This window comes from Esox lucius, chromosome 6, assembly GCF_011004845.1.
Source record: "Esox lucius isolate fEsoLuc1 chromosome 6, fEsoLuc1.pri, whole genome shotgun sequence".
Classification (NCBI taxonomy): domain Eukaryota; kingdom Metazoa; phylum Chordata; class Actinopteri; order Esociformes; family Esocidae; genus Esox; species Esox lucius.
In genome coordinates this window covers 25,445,086-25,465,848 of record NC_047574.1, presented here as the reverse complement: position 1 = coordinate 25,465,848, position 20,763 = coordinate 25,445,086, and the positions used below count along the sequence as shown (strand labels likewise).

Genomic DNA, 20,763 nt, shown 5'->3' with positions numbered 1-20,763 from the left:
TTAGCCTACAGTTAAATCAATGAATTCAAAGACAGAGTCTTCTCTGTTTAAACAGACAGCTCACTATCTTAACACTTTTAGCTTTCACGTCTTTTAGAGCTAAACTAATTGATCAAACAATCGAAGAAAACGAATCTGAATAGGTTTGCCTGACTAAGCGACTGCTGACTGACTGATCTATATATCACCTGGCATCACAAATAACAACTCATTGTTTATTGTAGATCAGCCAGTCAGTCACAATTTACCCATGATACATTGTGGTTTTCATTCTCACTGTGTAACTACTAGACTACACTGGAAGTAGTACAGACTACAGTTGGAGTTGGAGGAATCCACCTGCTGTTCCCTTTTCCGTGCGTCAGGACGCGCAGTACGTGGGGATTTCTAAGGATTACCCAGCGTACCCCGCGGGTAAAGATGGCGATTGATGAAGAGGGTGGGAGATGAACTTTATCCGGGAACAACCGTAGCTGAATTTTGGTTTGAGAGAGAGTAAATCGTTGTTTATCAGTCGTATTGTGGATTCACCGTTAGCCAACAATTTAACTGCCATTCATGAGTTTAGACTTCACAACGTGTTCGAATAATTGAGTTGTGCCTGTGCACGATCTGCCTTACTTGCGACCAAACTGCAGACGGAGTATGTCCTGAGAAGAGCGGATAAAGTTTATTACGGATCTGAATCGGCCCTCCGACTGTTGGCACAGATTTTTGCGATTATTTGGTGTACTGTCCAGTAACCATAACAATAAGACACTAAACAGGTAAGATTGAAGTTTCGCTAAGTGTTTATAATTCTTAGAATGTTAACAAGTTGTGATTTTGTAAATATGTTATTTGTGATTAGTATCGGATACAATACCGGCATGATTAAGTGGGCCACACAAAACCGAACTCGATGGGTATTGATATTCGCTTGAACAAGTCAGTCATGACAGCAAATCTAGCTAGCCATTCCATTCGATTCTGAACTGATTTGTTTAACATTGATATTAGAGAGCAGACTTTGTTTTGCTGTACTGTAACTGACGAAATCGTTTGCAGCGAGAGTAAATGTTTGATTCGGACATTGCCGCAGGCTGACGTTGTGTGTGTAAAGCCAGTATCAACAGAGTATATATTGTTTGCATTATATCAGTGGCTAATCGGCTTTGTTGTTGAACCTGATCGATATTAACACACCTTTTAATGATTTTGATGACATCGTAGGTGTCACGCCATCATGCTGTCAATTCATCGCTATCTTGTTTGCTAAATTAAACGGCCACAGATTTGCTGGCTCTGATTCGGCCATATCGTTTGATCTAGCTACACCTGGGATTTGTTTTCCCTTTGATTTAAACCTTATGAAATGCGTTTGATGTCGCGAGGGGAGATTTACTGTTAATCAAAAGTAGATTTACATGTAAACGCACATTGTGACCTTAAATAGAAATAATACATGCGAATATGTAATACATTTTGGGCAACAAAATATCAAGCTCTAGACTGCAGTCTCCCATTTTGATTGGCATGGTTCAACTATGTCTTCTCTAGATACATGTCAACAGCTTTGACGATTAAACATTGCCAATGATGTTTAGCATTACACACCTTTATTAGTAAATAATTAGACCACACTGTTGTCCCGATTTCCCACTTTTCGTGACTTGTTCCTAATTCCACATGCTGGAGAAAATGAACTATTTTAAGTTTGTATAGTTCCTTATGAAATATTTAGATGGTACACATATTCAGTCATGCGTGTCTGCAGAGAGCTGTATTCTAGGACATGGTTTCCCAACCCTCTCCTCAGCCCCTTAAGACATTTCACATTTTTATTTTAACCCTAAGCTAACACACCTGATTCAGTTCATCAAAACCTTGATGATTGTGCAACTGATTAAATCCAGTGCACCAGTTTACAAATGTATGGGGTCCAAGAGTTTTGTGAGAACCTGCTTTTAACTCAGATGGTCAAACCTTTTTCCATCTTTGTTGTCACAAATGTTCTCCTTGTTCTTTCCTTTTTATATAGATGTGGCTTTAGTGCAACACATTAATCATTTTTATCTATTCAGGATTCTATTGTCAGTATTACAATACATCTTGGTTCGTTTTAACATTTGAGTTATTTGGGAGGAATTTTACTGAGCCCTAGATTTCCCTGGAATTTATGCTTTGGTAAAGACAACATGTGTTGTCTGTCCCACCGGACTGATAACATTTGTTTGCTGAATAGAAATCAGGAAATAGGCTGTGAAAACCAAATGGGATACACACTTCATGGTGTGCAGACCGATGTAAGCCTTGTGTGGGCTTTTGGCTGACGAACTAGACTAAGGACATACACATTTTGATAAATGATTCATGTGACTTGTTACTAAACCTATGGCCTGACTGTGATAGGGCGGTGGGGACGGTGTGTCGGCGGCACCTCTTCCATAACCGTGTCTCCTCCAGGAGCTCACCTCTACTGCACCACTGAGACAGTGGCCTCTAAAGAGCTGTCAGGGAGAAACTGCTCGGTGGCTCTCCTCATCTCCCTCCCCTGATAGGGAGCTTCTGCCAGCACTCCGCGAGAGCCGCAGTGGGCTAAGTACTCCCCGCTCTGGGGCCCACATGGCAGGCACCAGCTCCTGAGGTCTGTGGGTGTAATGGTGGAAGGTAGAGCTGGCGAATTCAGCGAGGGACATATCCAGCTCTGAGGGAAAACCAGAGTGACTTTGCATTGCAGCCAATGGGGTAATGATAATATAGAGCTCTGGGTTTGATCAATTAGGGGAGGGACTGAGATTTTTGCATTGGGATTTGCGGCGAGATTATACTGTCAGGTATTGATTGCTGACGGAGCTTAGGCTGAGAATGCATTGAGATTGAACAGGGACGTTGGCCCAGCCTAGTCATACACAGGATTGTTATGTGGTGGATTATTGTGTTTTATAGACTAATACCATGCATGTTCTGCCTGTTCATTGTTAGACCTCAGTGATCCTTTGGATGAGCATCAGAGAATTCAACTAGCAGCTCATTGCCGACGATTCCGCTCCCTTCAAGCACAGCCCCCCCACCCCCACACGCGCACACGCCTACTCTCATTCTTTTTTTATATCCAGAGACTCATTTTAAAATGGATTTGGTGATCCTCGTAATTCGAGTTCACTGCTCTTGTGGTATTCGCCATGACACCTCCCCCCTCCTTTTTTTTGAAGAAGAGGAATATTTCTCTGCGGGGGCAGGCTTTGTAATAAATCAGGCATTCAATGGCAAAGTCATAGGTTGGGCCTGGCAATAGAACTTGAGACCGATTTTATATCTGTGGTGTTAGTCGTTCTCTGGAGACGGACGGAAAAGCAATGTCTTAGACGGTAGATATTGAGCAGAATCAGAACCAGCTTGGCCGTTCGCTGTTCACCATTGGGCCGTGTGCTGCCGCCAGCCGCAAGGAAGTGATGTGGACACTGGACAGGGCCTAGCGTTTACCAGCAGGGAGCTCCGCGGACACCTGATCTGTTTTGAGTGTGCGGAGGGTGGTAGAGCTGGTGGTGCCAGTAAAAAAGGAGGCTGCTTTCTGGGAAAATCTGAGGCGCATGGTGAAACACCTGGCCCCCCGCATCCCCGTTTTGGGGGAATGCTCTTGGGAAAGCAGCACCCGTGTGATTCTTTAGCAGATTTCCCCTTCAGCCACATACGGCCATTGTCAGTCTGTCAGGGCACCCCTTTCGGTTTGTTTGTTCCGGGAATCCAATTATCTGTGACCCGCCACCTGCTTTCTGGTTCGACTCAGAGGTTGCTATAAACACCCTGCTTTATAGTGTGTTGTTTGCCAACATTTCTAGACACATTGTCCCACTTAGTGAATCTGGAACCTAACTTCACTAAAACTTGTAGGCTTCAAAAGTACCGGTGATTGCTTTTTAGACGTGTCCTGGCTAGATATCTGTCAGACTTTTACCATTCTGCGACGATTTCCCCCGTAGTCTTTATTGCTTGGTCAGCTCACTCCCGCTCTGTCCTCGTTCACGGGTTAAAGGCTTCTCCGGGATTAGTTAATGAAGTGACATGTTTCCCTCATTATAACCTGCTGAAATGTGTGAGTGGAAGGTCATCACTTCAGGGTGGAGGGGCTGGGCTGTTGTCTTCATCTGTAGACTTCGTAACCTTATTGGTATCGTTCGACACAAGTTGGCCTCCATTCAGAGAGCCAAATGGAGCATAAGGAAAGGGGTTGAATGACTGAGCAACAGTGAATTGGTCAAGTTACATCTGAGGCGTTATTAAAACCAATCGTCATGATGATGTAAAGTTTGCTCTTTGTAGGTCACGTCAAACAATGGATACATTCAATGGTTCTTTGGGTTAGTGCTAAAATAATAAAATGGGAATTTATTTTGAAATGGTTTTGTAACTCTGTTAACTCAAATTATTTTGCAGTTGGTTTAGCCTACTTTCTACTCACTGCGGTTGCCAATGGCTACAATTACTGGTGAAAAGAACTGAACTGCACACCCATCCCCCGGAGGACATTGAATAGTTTAAAGAGTAACCTTGTGAGAAGTCACACTGTCCCTTTGTGTCCTCCAACGCAAACACAAACGTCTCTCTTCTTGACTCCTCTGTAAACCCAGTTTTATTTTAGTTTTTAGCCAGACGTTATTTTTGTTTGTTGAGAGTTTCAAACAAACCATCACCTGTGACAGGCTGCTGCGGTATTTATACTACAACGACCCTACCCAGTTCATAACGCCCCTCCCTAACAGCCCCTCCTCCATCCCCTCCCTCCATCCATCCTTCCTTCCGTCTGTAAGTCCCGCCGCGAGTCTTCCCTTTGTTAGCCGGGGCTGCTGGTGTCTCGGGGAATCACAGGCTCGGTCGTAATCTTGTCCAGGCAGCCCTTAACCTAACTTGCTAACAGGTTATCCTTTCTGTGCCTGCCTGCCTCCCCCATTACGCCTACCAGCTGCTAACTGGGGCTTAACTCCCAGTGTCCTGGGAACCTGTGTGTGTGACGGCCTGCGGCGGCGGCGACAGTACGGGGGGTGAGGAGCGTATCCTCATTACCGAAGCTCGGCCGGCTACACGGTAACCCTCGCACACCGGCTGATGTTACTGCTTTGCCTAGCCTGTCTTCCACATTCTCAACCACCCCCCAAAAATACAAATATCCTAGGTATCCTTTCTATTCCTCTTAAGATGAACTCCACGGCTGGTTTCAGGAAGTAGCCTATGGTTTCAGACAGATTCTTTATTTAACTGGCCTTCTGGCTTGTAAGGGAAAAGTTTGTCCTTTGGGTAATTTCCACTGTCAGTTGATAAAAGGTGGTGTTTTTTCAGTCGAGGATCTGGTGCAGTTTCTCTCGCCACGGCGGTGCCACCTTACAACATCGAGTCGGCTAGCACACATGCCGGGACATTCTTGACTCCTCTCCCAGGCGCTCCCTCTCTCCCCTGTCTCTTCCTCTCCTTTCTGTTTCTGCTCCTCCCTCTCTGTTGTTCTTGCTTCAGCGCTAGTGTCGCCTGTTATTTTCTAGCGAACCTTGGGGACATTCTGTTCAGTATCCAGTGAACAGGGCCTTAGCTTTGTGCTGAGCCGACATCCAGGCAAACAAGTGGTCATGGTATTTCTTGTTGAAAGATTCCTCTCTCTTTTTTTTTTTTTTCCCCTCCAAAGCTCTTTAAGTGTTGAATCTATTTCTGGGAGTCATTCATGCATTGTGCGTGCTCTCATGTCACAGGTAGGCCTTCCTTAGAGGTAAGTGGAGAATGTGTCCTGAAAATGAGTTTGAGTCTGATGGAAAATGTAAAGCCTGAAACCGGCTTTGCTACCTGTACTCAAGATAAAAGAAATGCTAATGCAAAAACGACACCAGTCGTGGTTCAGCTAAATGACATTACAGGACAATGGAAGGTGCTTGGTTGGGGAGGTGGTGTTCCAGCGTCCACTGCCTTGCGGTGCGTCTGGCGTTTTAATTTCACCGTTTTGTCTCAGCCATTATCAGAAGATTTCAAGAGTGCTTCCAAGGTTGCACCAGGCTTGAGTGATTGCAGGGACTGCGCCGATTGCACATTACCCCCCCCGCCCCCCACTTGCCCATTGAATCAGTAGGGCTAAACCAGCCACATCAGCATTGCACTGACCTCTCATGGATCATCGGCAGAGGTCAGTCATTCTATAGAATAAGTGATTACAGCTTGAGCTCAAGTGTATTGTGATGGTGTTCATACAGGTACACATTCTTTTACATCACAAAAAAACATTTTCAAAGTGGTATGTAGACTTTATATCCACTGTAAACGTGATACAGAAACAAAAGTGTAATGATGGTTAAGTTATTTAAAAAAATATTTCACCAAACGTTTTGATTCATCATACAGTAAAGACTGGGTAAACTATTGGAATTACAGAAATGGCTTGACTTTCATTATAATCGTAAATGTCAAGCAGCGTTGTTGCAGTTATATTTGGTTGACTGCATTTTGACAGAACAGCATGCCTACTGGTGAATCTAATGGTGAGAAGGAATAAGTGTGCAGCCTGAGTATAAGGAGGCGGAGCATGAACTAATCGGCTGATACACTGATGAACAGTCCTGAGTACCTAGCAACAGTGGTCCGAGGAGGGACAAACCACAAACCGGCGACAGGATGTTGGGCACCCAAGGCTCATTGATGTGTGAGGGCAACGAAGGCAATTCCACCGGGTCCATACCGACAGAAGGTCTACTGACACAAGTCACTGAATATGTTAATGATGGTTACGGGAGAAATGTGTCACAACACACAGTGCATCACACCCTGTTACATATGGAGCTGTGTAACCCATGATGAACCCTGTCCACCCTTGAAAGTGCCTACAATGGGCATGCAAGCACTGGAACTGGACCTTGGAGCAGTGGAAGAAAGTTGCCTGGGCTGGTGATTCCTGTTTGTTTTATATCATGTACACAGCCGTGTACGCGTGTGCCGTTTACCTGGGGAAGTGAAGTGATGGCACCAGGAAGCACTGTGGGAAGACGACAAGCCGGTGGAGGGAGTGTGATGCTCTGGGCGATGTTTTGCTGGGAAAGCCTGGGTCCGGGCGTTCACGTGGACATCAATTTGACACGTGCCACCTACCTAAAAAGTGTTGCACACCATGTACACCCCTTCATGGTAATGGCAGGGTTCAACATTAACAATGGCCCGCTGGCCCGGGGCCGGTAAGACCTTACGTCCGGCCATTAGACAAAGACAGTCACTGGCCCATAGTATCACATTAAAATGTTTTCTTGTCATCTTTGTCACTTAAAATTTTTGCTTTTTCTGAAAAATAAAATGTTCTCTCCCCTCCATGTGGTACAGTACCGATGTTGTCTTTTTGTCCACTAATATTCAATGGCTCATCTGTTTTGATCAATCATAGTTTATAGTGCATTCTAGAGCAGGACCCAAACATGGCGTCATATGAGGCTAGGCAAAAACAAACAGGATTTATGGGTTGAAAAGAATAATAGCAAGGGCCACGTACTGCCATACCTGTAGAAACCATACCATACCTGCCTATGCAGTTGCTAGCAGTGGCACCCAAGAAGCCACTCAACCAATTAGTACAGTACCAGCAAGTACTGTATGGTGCCATATTTATGTAACTAAATATATTAAGTCTTACTTTATTGTCATGTTTACATCAAATAAGCAAAGTATATTAATGAAATGTGATATTTATAGTAATATTTTGGTAACTATTTAGTTAAGTAATTATGTACGTTGCATCATATTTATGTAAACTTCAATTGCTTGTGTCAGTTCTTGTTTCCCATCACATGCAAAACTGGTACAAATCAATATACTTAATGATTTGATATTTACACATAATTCTTTACAATACAATTGTATTGTTTTAAAAAATATATATATTTAGTTGGGGCCAGTAAAAATTCTATCCGGACTAGTAGATTTTAATAGGGCCAGTAGATTTCATTAGGGCCAGTAAAGGAAAAAAGTTCACGTTGGTCCCTCAATGGTATTCTCCAAAAGCAGTGTCTTCTTTCTCGAACACCGCTCACAATGTTTGGGAATGGTTTGAGGAATATGCTGAAAAGTTCAAGTTGTTCCCCTGGCCTCCAGATGCCCTAGATCTCAATCTGATTCAACATCTGTGAGATGTGCTGTATACAACAGTATGGTTTCCTCTGCAGTCTGACACCCCGATTGTCAGACCCACAAAACACTCGGGAGTGACCAAAAAACATGGGTCTGGTGACGTTACGGAATCTGACGTGTTATTAGCCAGCAAAGACATGAGGGCTGTGGAGTTTACTGTGGGCCAGTTTGTGAGACATTGTTTTTAAGGGAATCCATCCCTATCAGTAGTGTCTCATGCGAGCCACTAACCCAGAACATAAAATGTTTGGTGTGAAAATGAGGTAAAACAGAAATCCCCTTTAATGATTTAGTTCTTGTCTGTGTGCACTTGGTGTGTTCAAACTGGTATTTCTTTACGTCCACAGCTAATTCTTTAGTGCATATCGAGGGAGAGGTGGCCAACATGAACTTTAATAAAATACTTTGGCTTTGGTTTTCTTAATACTGCGATGTAATTAAAAATATTCCTGCAGTTAGAGCATCCTCTATCAGTCCTCATAGGCCAGTTGGGAGCTATTACCCTGGTGATTTATCCAGAATGTTCCTCTGTTCAGCGTTCAGGCTTACTCTCCCGGCTCATGTGGTACATGTGGTGGGTGTTTGTGAGACTGACTCTTGTTAAATCAGTGCCTTGTGACCGTCCGAGCATAAGGTTTGACTCCAGAGTAAAATACATCAATAAATAAAAGGAAATCAACTGCAAAGCAATAAAGGGATCAGCCTTAGCACTCTGCTTTGGATTAGAAGTGTCCATATCCAATATTCCTGGTGGCCTCCTGGGAGTTTTGAGGCCCTTATTTTCTGTGTGACGTGGCGGTAAAGCCCTTTTGCCTGCTGGGGTTTTGCCTGTGATATTGGACTTCTGATGAAAGGAGCTCATTCTCGCCGTGCACAGTGAAAGCCTTGTATTGGCAGTGTGGACCGGCATGTCTGAACGGATCCCCAGTTAGATGGCACCACGGGAGGTTTTCAGCGTGAGGAGAGCGAAAGAGCTGGTTGCTCTGTGTGCTCCGTCAGCAGTTTAACCCCCTGCGGTGGGAATTTGTCCCCTCTCACACGGTCTGAGACAGAGGGTTGAAGTGTCTATGTTTGTGGAATTCTCAAGTGGTATTGGAGAAGCAGAGACTGTGTCATTTCAGTATGTCCCCCAACTTCCTGGCTTCGCGTCATCCAAAGACGCACCGGAGGTAGAGATGAATCACAGAAATCCCATGTTCTAAAAACCTGTTGAATGATTCAGGATGTTCTATTCTACCATACAGGTGGATTAAACCAGTCAGAGCAGAAACACATTTGCATATGTATTCCATGGTAATTTTAATAACCATCTTTTTGAAAGCATTATTTATATTCCTACGGAATCAAATAAACAAACCAGCGTGGTGTTATGCAGTTGTAGGTGTTTGGCAGGCACAGCAAGCGGTCCGACTGTTCTGTTGTGTTTCCAAGTAAATAATGATTGCTGTGGTCTCCACCCCTAGTATTCAGACCCCTGTAATTGTCCTCCATTCATCAACTATTTTCTGTTTCTCCACAATCCTAAACCACGCACTCTGCCTAATCCCGGTTTCACATGAAGTACAATTATTTGACGGAAATTAGTCATCTCTGGTTTCACTTTTGGGGAGAATGACTTTTAACTTTGAGATTTCCAAAAGGAGGGTCCTACCTTGCATGAAAGGAAACTTTTAGCCATTGGCTAATTTTATTATAGCCCAAAAGCACTTTTGTTCTTACATTTTCACAGTATTTAGTTCACACCTTGCGGCTGTGAATCGTTTGTTGTCCACAAAGCTGATGTTCCAGTTTAAGCACTGCCTTCAGCCTATCCAAAAAATAATAATAATAATCAACAACATGAATCCCAAACCTGGAATTATTTCTGCTGTTCACGCCATTCGCCATCATGCCCCACTCACCACCGGCCCTTGTGCCCCACTCACCACCGGCCCTTGTGCCCCACTCACCACCGGCCCTTGTGCCCCACTCACCACCGGCCCTTGTGCCCCACTCACCACCGGCCCTTGTGCCCCACTCACCACCGGCCCTTGTGCCCCACTCACCACCGGCCCTTGTGCCCCACTCACCACCGGCCCTTGTGCCCCACTCACCACCGGCCCTTGTGCCCCACTCACCACCGGCCCTTGTGCCCCACTCACCACCGGCCCATTTCAGACCAAACTGACCGTACTGTAGGCCTATTGCGGTTGGACTGAAGTGTGTGATTGTGGTTAAAAAGGCACCTTCAACGGTCCCTTGTTTGGCGCAGTGGTCTTGGTCACTGACTTAGAGTACAGCTGGGGTGTTAAACTGGCTCTGAGCGGCTGGGAATGGACAGTTGGATGTGCGACAGGGCCGCCTTGTCTCATGTTTAATCACTGGAAATTTCTAAAAATAATACAAAGAGACCTGTGGACTGTACATGTTTGGTTGAGGTGCCATTGCTTTTTGTCTCTAGATGTCAACATGCCTGACATTTGGTTTGTCCAACCTAACTGCTTTTTTTTTGGTGCATGTTAACTTCATACAATTAATTAAACATTTTTGTAACTGCATTTGCAATGATAAATTACATTACTAGTCCTAATAATTTTAGTAATGATCTGTTACTTCTAAGAGGACTGGGTAAGACGAGCACCAACTGGTTGAAAGGTCAACAATTTCCTCTGTGTGCCATGGCCTTAAAACGATAGCTGGACCTAGATTCATTGTAGGGTGAAATTTCACTTACCCTGAGTTTTCTAAGGCCCATGGAGTCATTTTTCACAAGGCCTTTTTCACCTCTTTCCCAGTCTGGAATCAGCATTATTAGCCTTGTCCACATTCACAAAAGCTGTATTGTATTCTTCGAAATATCGCTATATTAATAAAATGTTCAACTGAAAAGTGGGTTGTGGGATTTACCTGTTTACTGGTCAGTTTTGTTCACAAATTGAACACCTTTAAGAACATCTCAGGGTAAGTGAAATTTCACCCCATAATGAATCTTGGTCAAACTGTCCCTTTAAGTATCACTCTTATATGTCAAAGGCAATAGAAAATATTTCTCTGTAGTTATCGGTTGTTTTCACTTCTGGCTATAGGCCATAGATGTTTAACTATCTTTTTCTGAGTACATAGTTTTTTTGTCTTTGTCGTTTATGACGTGGGCTAAGCCAGTCCTTTCCTGGTTATCTCAGACATGTTTACAAAGCTATTAAGTTAATCTGACAAATATATTTGTGCATATCCTGTCATAGTCTACATGTCGGTTTAGAATAGTTTTGCTCTTCTAGAATGTAAGCCAATGGGGCAATGCACTTTTAAACTGTATGTTACAGTGCATTTTCTGCATTTGTGGTGTTTGGGTGTTGGCTTCAGAATTGTACTGTATCCTTATAGTCAGGATGGTTCCAAATGGCTTATTAGGAGTTGTACTTGGGTGGGGGTTAAAAAAAAGAAGCTGACCCACATTGCTAGTGGACGTGTGTTTTTGTCCTAGGAAACCTTTTGTTTGTGTGTAAAATGTAATCCCTGTTTCCATATCCTAGCATGTTAACAGATCTGTTTTCAGTGGTATGTTATAAGTCTATAATGTTTACTGAATAAGTCTTTTTTGCATTTGTTCTGTGGAGAGAGACCATTCATTCAATACCATTGCGGTAGGAGGGTCCTTGCTCAAATTGGAAGTGCAGAAATAATCAGAACTTGGCATCGTCAGAAAGGGAGTTTACTGTCACTACATAGGACATGATTTACATTTCTGACATTTCCCTTGCCAGAAGACAAATTAATTGGATTGGAATGTGAGTCATTCCCTTTCTAGACATTTTCATTTGTATCTAGATATATCTGCTCCAGTAGATCTAATTGTTTCGGGTAGATACTATATGATTTGATTCATGGGTGTTTGTCACATTTATTTCCCTTACTAATTTTAACTGTTGCTGATGGGGCTCATGACTTGCATGGACACCTATGTTTTTGCAGGGGAGCCTTTGAGCTTGAGCAAGATATTTGGGTAGCTGGGGAAGATGCAGTGTTTTAGGGCCAAGTATTGAGCCACAGAGCTAGTAACCAAAAGGTTGCTGAATCAAATCCCCGAGCTGACAAAGGTGAAAGAGCTCGGGTCCTCATCCTTGACCCCACTTCTCCAATGTGCCCAATTGGAGGGGCATAGTTGGAAGTGGAGGTCAAATGTCTCTTGAACCTTGTGTTCAGTTTATGACAAATTTTAATCCTTTAATCCTAAAATAGAAATTGATTAATTAAATGCTTTTCTCCATGGAAAACATACAAATCTTAATGGAACATGTGGCAAGTCGACTAAGCAAATCCCAGAAGTAGTTTTGCATTCATAAAAAGGTTTGTTAAAATGTATGCTAATCTTATTCAAAACTGTCTGTAGACACTTTGAACCATTGTAACCAAAAATAATTGCATTATTTTACAGCATTCTTGCCAAGGCAATATATTATTCTGAAATAGGAATGACAAAGAATGATGACAAGTAATTTACTCATGAAATTGTATTGATGTACAGAGGCTATTTTCTTAAGCAAAGTTGTCACCTTAAACTGGAGGACGAGTAAAATTCTGAGAAGTATAAAACGGTTCATAAAATTTGGTGTGAAATCATCATATGAGATATTTAAATCCAATATATTTTCATTGTTTGACGTAAACCACCCATGCATATCCCCACATTTTTCAAATAATTGTCCCGAGCCAGTGCAGGTAGTCCATGTATCTGTCAGTTTCATTAGTCTCTTTCATTTTCTGGTAATGACAGAGAAACAAGTTCACACCTGGATAGGAGACACCTTCGGTCCTCTGGATTTGGGTAACTTTGCTCATCTTAGCAGGCTTCTCTGCTTCCCTCCACTGCCTTTGTGAAGTGATCCTGCCACCTTGTCATCGTCCCAGCAGCAGGGTTCCTCTGGGATGCCTGCTGCTGTAATTGCCCTGTGTTGTAGTCTTCCATGCCGTAACAAGCTCTCTTTCCTCCCTGTTCAAAGACCACCATGTATGCCCGGCTCTCAGAGCCTGTGTTTATCGCTTGTGTTCATTACCAATTTGTGGATAGTGCTCTTTGTTTAAGTATGTCTTGACATCTGATTCCGAGGGCAGCTGTTTACGGTGCTCCCCCCACCTGTTCTCCTCAGGGTTTGTGTGAACTTTGTTGGGATGATTGCGCATTTTTCAAAAAAAGAAGCAGAAAGGAAATACTTGGTTGTAATAGTGATTCCTGAATAAAGTTTAATTAGTATTAGCTTAGTAGTACGTGTCTTTCCAAACTGAAAGACCAGTAGCAGATTCCGCCCTGACGTTTTTAATTCTCCTGTCGCCGGTGACAGGCAGGCCGAGCTAGCCTAGTAAAATGGCCGCTGCCACACTTCTTGGCAGTCTAGCTCCAACAGGTTATTTGGCTGACACAGCCATGTTAGTCCTCTAAGGTAATGACAAGGAGGGAGGTTTCGTTAATTACAGATTCTTTCGACTTTGACATTTATGTCATTCATATTATTTCTGCTGTAATGGAGTTCTTCAGGCGAGTGATGGATGGCACACTGGGCTGGCACTGGCATCTCTCAAAATGGCTGCAGTGTTTTCCTCCCTCGCATATGCAACAGCAGTGTTACTTGGTTAGCAGGTCACTGACACAGGACTTAACGGTAAGGCTGCCAGTCCCAGATAAATTAACATTCAAAGGTCAGTGATGGAGAATATCCTCCCGTGGTAGACAGTACTAGAAAAAACCTTCACTAAGCGACCTCAGAGTAACTGACGTGTGTGTGTGTGTGTGACGGCTTTCAACTGCTTATTTGTCCAAGTGCCCTCTAGATGCCATCAGCCCGTCTCGACACAAACGGCACGAGCCTACGATTTGAAGGCACATTGTTAAGAGAAATCCCCCTTTTAAGTCAGAGTACTGAAGCGAGACAGTTTTAGCTCGCTGGTCACTGCTGCAGAAATACATTTGGTCCATTTCACAGTGTTTCTGTGAAAAGCCCACCCCCATATGAAAAGCCATGACTCTTTGGTTTTTCCAGCCCAGCAGTTTCTGTTCGGCGTTTGAGCCTGTATCGCTTTGCCTTTGCCCCTTTCATTTCTGGATCTCCTTTGCTACTTGGCTGTGAATGAAGATCGACCTATGCTGCAATACAAAGCACACAGTACTCCTCCCAGACTAGGGCTGTCTTTTCTTCCTAGCTACTAGTTGATTATTTGCATGCAGTGGAATTCCCTTGTCTCAACTAAAATCACCCTGAGATTCCTATAAACCTGACTCATCTGCTTAATTTCACTTCATTCTCTTCAGCTTTACTTACTCTTCCAAATAATCTGCTCTCCTGCCATATCCCAGGTCTTCAGGCAGGGCTGGCCTTCTCTTCCTGAGAGTCTGAAAAGTAGGAGTAAACTGAATGCAAACTCAAAGTTAATAGCCTTTTTAAAGAGCTGTACGTGTTGTGAATGATACCGTTGCCACCTGTTTTTGGTTATTAAATTGAAACTGGACGTTTCCCTGCCGTGTTTTTAAAACTACAAACATATTTGCTGTTCTCAGCGATGAGGGCTCTGAGAATGTTCAGTCCTTGCCCAGAGGACACGGGGATGGCTGAGAAGAGGTGAACAGCAGGCGATTCTGATTTAATTAAGTGTTCTCTCTTAGTAGCTGTCATAAACCCAACCTGAATTTGTATGCTTGAGCTTCAGCTCTGCTTTTGGATATTGCCCTTTGTGACCGTGTGTCACTTTGCCAGAGGCGCTCCATGGTCGACGTCTTGGACTACATACTATGATGTTTTAAGTCTCTCAGTTCTGTGCGATGAGGCATTTTTGTCGTTTCTAGAGGTTCACACTGGTCGATTTTTATTTTCTCTAATTGTTCCTTTATACAGTCCGATCAGCTCTGGAAAAGAACTAATTAGTTAAATGACTGATTAGCGGAGAGCAGTTAATAGATTTGTACTGGCTGTGTGATACTTCAATGGTGATACTTCGTTGGCTGGATCCGATGGGCAATTCCAGCGTTATAGACGTGACATTTGCAGTCAAAACATAAAATATAAATTCTCAGAAAATGCATTTAATACCAATATATTTAAATGTCTGTTTATATGTCCATACTCCCTTAATAAAGGAGTACAGACATTAGAAAAATATCAATCTACACATGTTTTATGTTTAATATGAGGGAAATACACATGCGTTATGGACGTGACAAAAAAAAGAAGCGAGTTTGTGGGAGACAATATACTTTGTTGAAATTCTGTGAATTAAAATGCACAAGCCAAAATAAATAATATAGAACATACATTATTTATTTTATTTTAGTTTAAAAAAAATCAATTAATGAGGAAAAACGGACGTTACGGACACAGTGATGTTGCAATTTTTTTTTTATAACTATACATTTTTTTCGAGGGCTGCTAGGTAAAGCTTGGAGTGCTCGTTTTACAGCCTTGCCTAGTGACTGTCTTGTTTTAAAAGGTGAATTTTGTGGAGACTCCTGCAAAGCAGGAACCTGTGACTTCTTTAGAAGACGCCTTTTCCTCTGTCTTTGTCTAGCAAGCTCCCTGACTCTTTCTGCCTCTTGGTTTGATTGTGTTTCTTTCTTTGTGTTTCTGCTTTTTTCCTTATCCTTTCCTTTTCCTTGAAATTTTCATTGTACCTCTTTTTCTCTCTGAATGTACATTGTCTTTCAGTATTAGTTTTTGCCATTGCGCTGTAGGATGAGATGTATATAAATTGTATTTGTTATTGTATGTATATGTTATTATTGGTTGTTGTATTAATTACTGCTATTCACATTGAAATTTTGTAATAAAAAAAATGTTAAAGCTAACTAAGCTGATTTTTTTCATTAGCCATTCCATGGCCAGTGTGTTCGTATTTATATATGTAATTTATACAAAAAAATTATACTCTAAATTAAAATGTACATTTAGATATCAAATTACTTACTCAATTACTGCAAATAAATTAGAGATTTTGTCCAGAAATCGCAGATCTACAATCACCACAGAAATAACTGCCTTTGACCACAGAGGGCGTGCGCGGGAAAGAAAGTGAGTCATCACAGAAGGCGCGTCTCATATTTCTCTCTCTCTCTCTCTCACACACACGCACGCACACTCCATGGTACTAGTATTAATTGATTTCTAAAAAGTTCTGATGTACAGTAATAGAGATCAATTTAATATATGTGTGGGGTTTTTTTAACAGTGAAATGATGAAAGGTCAAGGTGAGTTTAAATAAGTTTGACTTCTTTCCACTCCATTTCAAGCAATGGATCGATTTATATTGTAAAGTTGATGAATTTATCTTTTCGTATTGATTTAATCAGAATGCTTCTTGATTGCCTTTATGTGTCATTATATTGCTTGAAATAAATAAATGAATGAATTAATTAAACAAATATATGCTGGTCAAATCATGCTTGATTTAATGTGAAGCGTCCGTAACGGTCACGTCCGTAACGCATAATTAGGTTGTTTAGAGCAATTAAGTGAGATGATTTGTCAATCATAACTAGAATGGACATATTTTGGCTTTGTACATAAAGTTTCAAACTAATTGTAATAATAATGATTATACAATCTAAACTTATTCTTTAAATCGTTACGGACGTGACACAGCACTTAAGCGTCGTGACTTCCTAAATATAGCCTTTATAAATTTAAAGGGAAATGCAGTTATAACAAAGTGAGTGTATTTATATCTCAGTCATGCCCCCGTCTTTCTGCGAAATCCTTACTATCAACATAAAGTATAATTAAAGGAGTCTTTGATCCCTCTTTTTAAAGCATGAAATAGGTTTGTATAAAAAAAGCAATTTTAGTATCTGTGCACACCTTATCTGAGGTGAATAAACAGAAATTTCCTTAAAATTTACATGACAGCACATCAATACAATAAAATACAGATCCAAATGGACAACTTAGAAAGGGTTTTGATTTTTTTATGATAACTTTAATTTTTCACAGCAAGGTTGACATTTGTGTGGAATTGCCCCGATCTAACTTTATGATGGTTTAACAGTGGTACTTCATAGTCTGCCCTGTCAGGCAGGTCTGTTGCATGTTTCGATTTTTCTACTGTGAAGGATCTCTGCTATGTACAGCACATTAGTAACATTTGTTTCGTTTTCAGGCTGAACAACAATGTAAACCAAGCTTAATGTTAGTCCAGTGGTTCATGGAAAAAAATAAGAAAATATCCCAAACAATTTTCAAACACACAGAAAACGTGTTTCTCTCAGGTGATGTACACAAATATCTTAACGTTGTTAGTGAGCATTTCATCTTCGCCATGATAATCCATTCAGCTAACAGATGTTGCATAGCAAGAAGCTGATTAAAAAGCATGATCATTACACATTTTTCATGCCATTTTTGGGGGACAAACTTTTATTTTTTCAGTTTTGAAGCGTTTCACTACACTATTCCCCAGATGTTTTGAACAAGCGAGCAGTTGGTTTGCTGACTGCAGCAATGATGCAGACTCTTAGCAGATCATTTACTGTTATCTAGCCTGAGCACTTTGTACTTCCAACCAGCCTAGCGACGGGGCTGTAGGTGTAACCATGCCAGCTCATGACCTCAGCATCCAGAAAAAGGATATCCTTTGTGTTTTGACAGGCGGTTCGAATGTTATCATTGGATTGAATGGGCGTTATCAGTGGTTATCAGCCTCATAGATATGGATCAGAAGGGGCCTGCTAGCCTACTGGTAGGCTCAGAAGGCTGTTATCATCCATTGGCATCCATTTGAGCAGTATTCCACACTGGCTATTATTTTAATGAAATCTTTTGGCTTACACTGTCAAATCTGGTTGGTCTTGAATGGACTAAATCTGTACCGTCACAGTAAATTTAAATACTGCACTGCTGAGTTCTGTACTCTAGAATTAAGCAGAATTCAGTACCTTTTTACTCTGTCTAGTACTGTGGTGTACATTGTTACAGTGGGGCGAACAAGTATTTGATACACTGCTGATTATGCAGGTTTTTCCGTACTTACAAAGCATGTAGAGGTCTAATTTTTATCATTGGTGCACTTAAAGAGAGACGGAATCAAAAAAATAAATCCAGAAAATGAAATTGAATGATTTTTTTTATAATTAATTTGCATTTTATTGCATGACATAAGTATTTGATCACCTACCCACCAGTAAGAACTTTGGCTCTCACAGACATGTTAGTTTTTCTTTAAGAAGCCCTCCTGTTCTCCACTCTACCTGTATTAAATGCACCTGTTTGAACTCGTTACCTGTATAAAAGACACCTGTCCACACACTCAATCAAACAGACTCCAACCTCTCCACAATGGCCAAGACCAGAGAGCTGTGTAAGGACATTAGGGATAAAATTGTAGACCTGCACAAGGCTGGGATGGGCTACAGGACAATAGGCAAGCAGCTGGGTGAGAAGGCAACAACTGTTGGTGCAATTTTTAGAAAATGGAGGAAGTTCAAGATGACTGTCTGTCTCCCTCGGTCTGGGGCACCATGCAAGATCTCACCTTGTGGGGCATCAATGATCATGAGGAAGGTGAGGGATCAGTCCAGAACTACACGGCAGGACCTGGTCAATGACCTGAAGAGAGCTGCGACCACAGTCTCAAAGAAAACCATTAGTAACACACTACGCCGTCATGGATTAAAATCCTGCAGCGCATGCAAGATCCCCCTGCTCAAGCCAGCACATGTCCAAGCCCATCTGGATGATCCAGAGGAGGAATGGGAGAAGGTCATGTGGTCTGATGAGACAAAAATAGAGCTTTTTGGTCTAAACTCCTCTCGTTGTGTTGGGAGGAAGAAGGATAAGTACAACCCCAAGAACACCATCCCAACCGTGAAGCTTGGAGGTGGAAACATCATTCTTTTGGGATGCTTTTCTGCAAAGGGGACAGGACGACTGCACCGTATTGAGGGGAGGATGGATGGGGCCATGTATCTCGAGATCTTGGCCAACAACCTCCATCCCTCAGTAAGAGCATTGAAGATGGGTTGTGGCTGGGTCTTCCAGCATGACAACGACCCGAATCACACAGCCAGGGCAACTAAGGAGTGGCTCCATAAGAAGCATCTCAAGGTCCTGGAGTGGTCTAGCCAGGATCTGGAGAAGGTCTGTATGGAGGAGTGGGCCAAAATCCCTGCTGCAGTGTGTGCAAACCTGGTCAAGAACTACAGGAAACACGTGATCTCTGTAATTGCAAACAAAGGTTTCTGTACCAAATATTAAGTTCTGCTTTTCTGATGGATCAAATGCTTATGTCATGCAATAAAATGCAAATTAATTACTTAAAAATCATACAATGTGTTTTTCTGGATTTTATTACATGCTTTGTTAGTGGGAAAACCTGCAAAATCGGCAGTGTATCAAATACTTTTTCTCCCCACTGTATGAACACATTTCAATGCTGTAAATGTTTGTTATAGCTTTATCAGAGCTGCTCAGAAACTAAACAATTCACCTTATCTATAGACCCTCAGTTGTGGAGAATTCCACCAATGCAGAGCAAAGATATAAGTTACATTCAGACAATATTGCGTCTACTTTGTTGCTTTTGAATTTTCCCGTGTTAAAACTTGGACCCATAATTTTAACAATAACAAAGCAGTCACCCTCCTCTTTCCATAGAAAGTGGAGGGATGGGTCTGGATAAATGTAACTACCCTCATTATTTAGACATGCTATGAAAACATAGCCTGGCCGTCAGTATATCAGGACGAGTAGTATAGTTTGAACCATGTTTTGAGGTGATAAAGTGTTTAGATTTACATTGTTTGCAAAGTTCTATTTTTGGTTTGTATGGGGTATAGCAGTTGGAATAAGGTCTTTATTTTCTAAGTTCTATTCTTAAAGAATGAATGGATGTATACATAAGTAATGTAGAAGTCCAAAAATGTATGTAGCTAGAACTAAGATTCCCTGCTTTGATCCATCTTAATATCCTTAATATCCAGACTAGCGCAGTTGAAAATATAAACATATTTTAACTTGTTCCTTTTTTCAGTGCTGACTTAATAAAACAATTTCACAATTTACTTTTCAAGTATCTTCTGAATTCTGTAGTCATCTAATACTTGTGATCTACTGTAATCTGATAAGACTGCTAATGTAACTGATTGCAGTACATTGTTTTTGTAATTACATTCAGACCCAATGAGACCACCCCCCCCAGGGGAAGTAAATTTTACTCTCACAAGTCACAACTCTAGTTGTGGTGGGGTGAAAAAAAATCTGTGTTGGTGTTGCCTTTCCTTGGGTTCGGTGTCAGACATTCATTGACCTTTAATAAGCGGATTGTGAATAATTCAGCGGTTTTTTTCTCCGATTCCGATGCTATATTTTGTGTGTGATAGATGCTAATCCCAGGGTCAATTGCTGGGTATCATTTGTGAGTGATTCCTGGGCTTTGCCGGTGTGAGGAATTCTACATTCTTATTAAAAATAATGAATGGAGGCATCCGTGGCAGCAGCCGGAACAGAGGGAGCTGGTCGCAGGGTTCAGAGGCAGCCAGAACAGAGGGAGCTGGTCGCAGGGTTCAGAGGGAGCTGGTCGCAGGGTTCAGAGGGAGCTGGTCGCAGGGTTCAGAGGGAGCTGGTCGCAGGGTTCAGAGGGAGCTGGTCGCAGGGTTCAGAGGGAGCTGGTCGCAGGGTTCAGAG

The 20,763-nt window shown here is 42.1% G+C and overlaps 1 protein-coding gene across 2 annotated transcripts in view; it reads left to right on the top strand.

Annotated features, from left to right (window-relative positions):
- The first annotated feature begins 334 nt into the window (after positions 1–334).
- tjap1 (tight junction associated protein 1 (peripheral)) overlaps positions 335–20,763 on the top strand; it is a 73,226-nt gene continuing 52,797 nt past the window's right edge. For both annotated transcript variants that reach the window (XM_029120281.2, XM_034292550.1), the window contains exon 1: positions 335–767. The gene's annotated coding sequence lies outside the window, so the exon portion shown is untranslated. The remainder of the gene's footprint in view (positions 768–20,763) is intronic.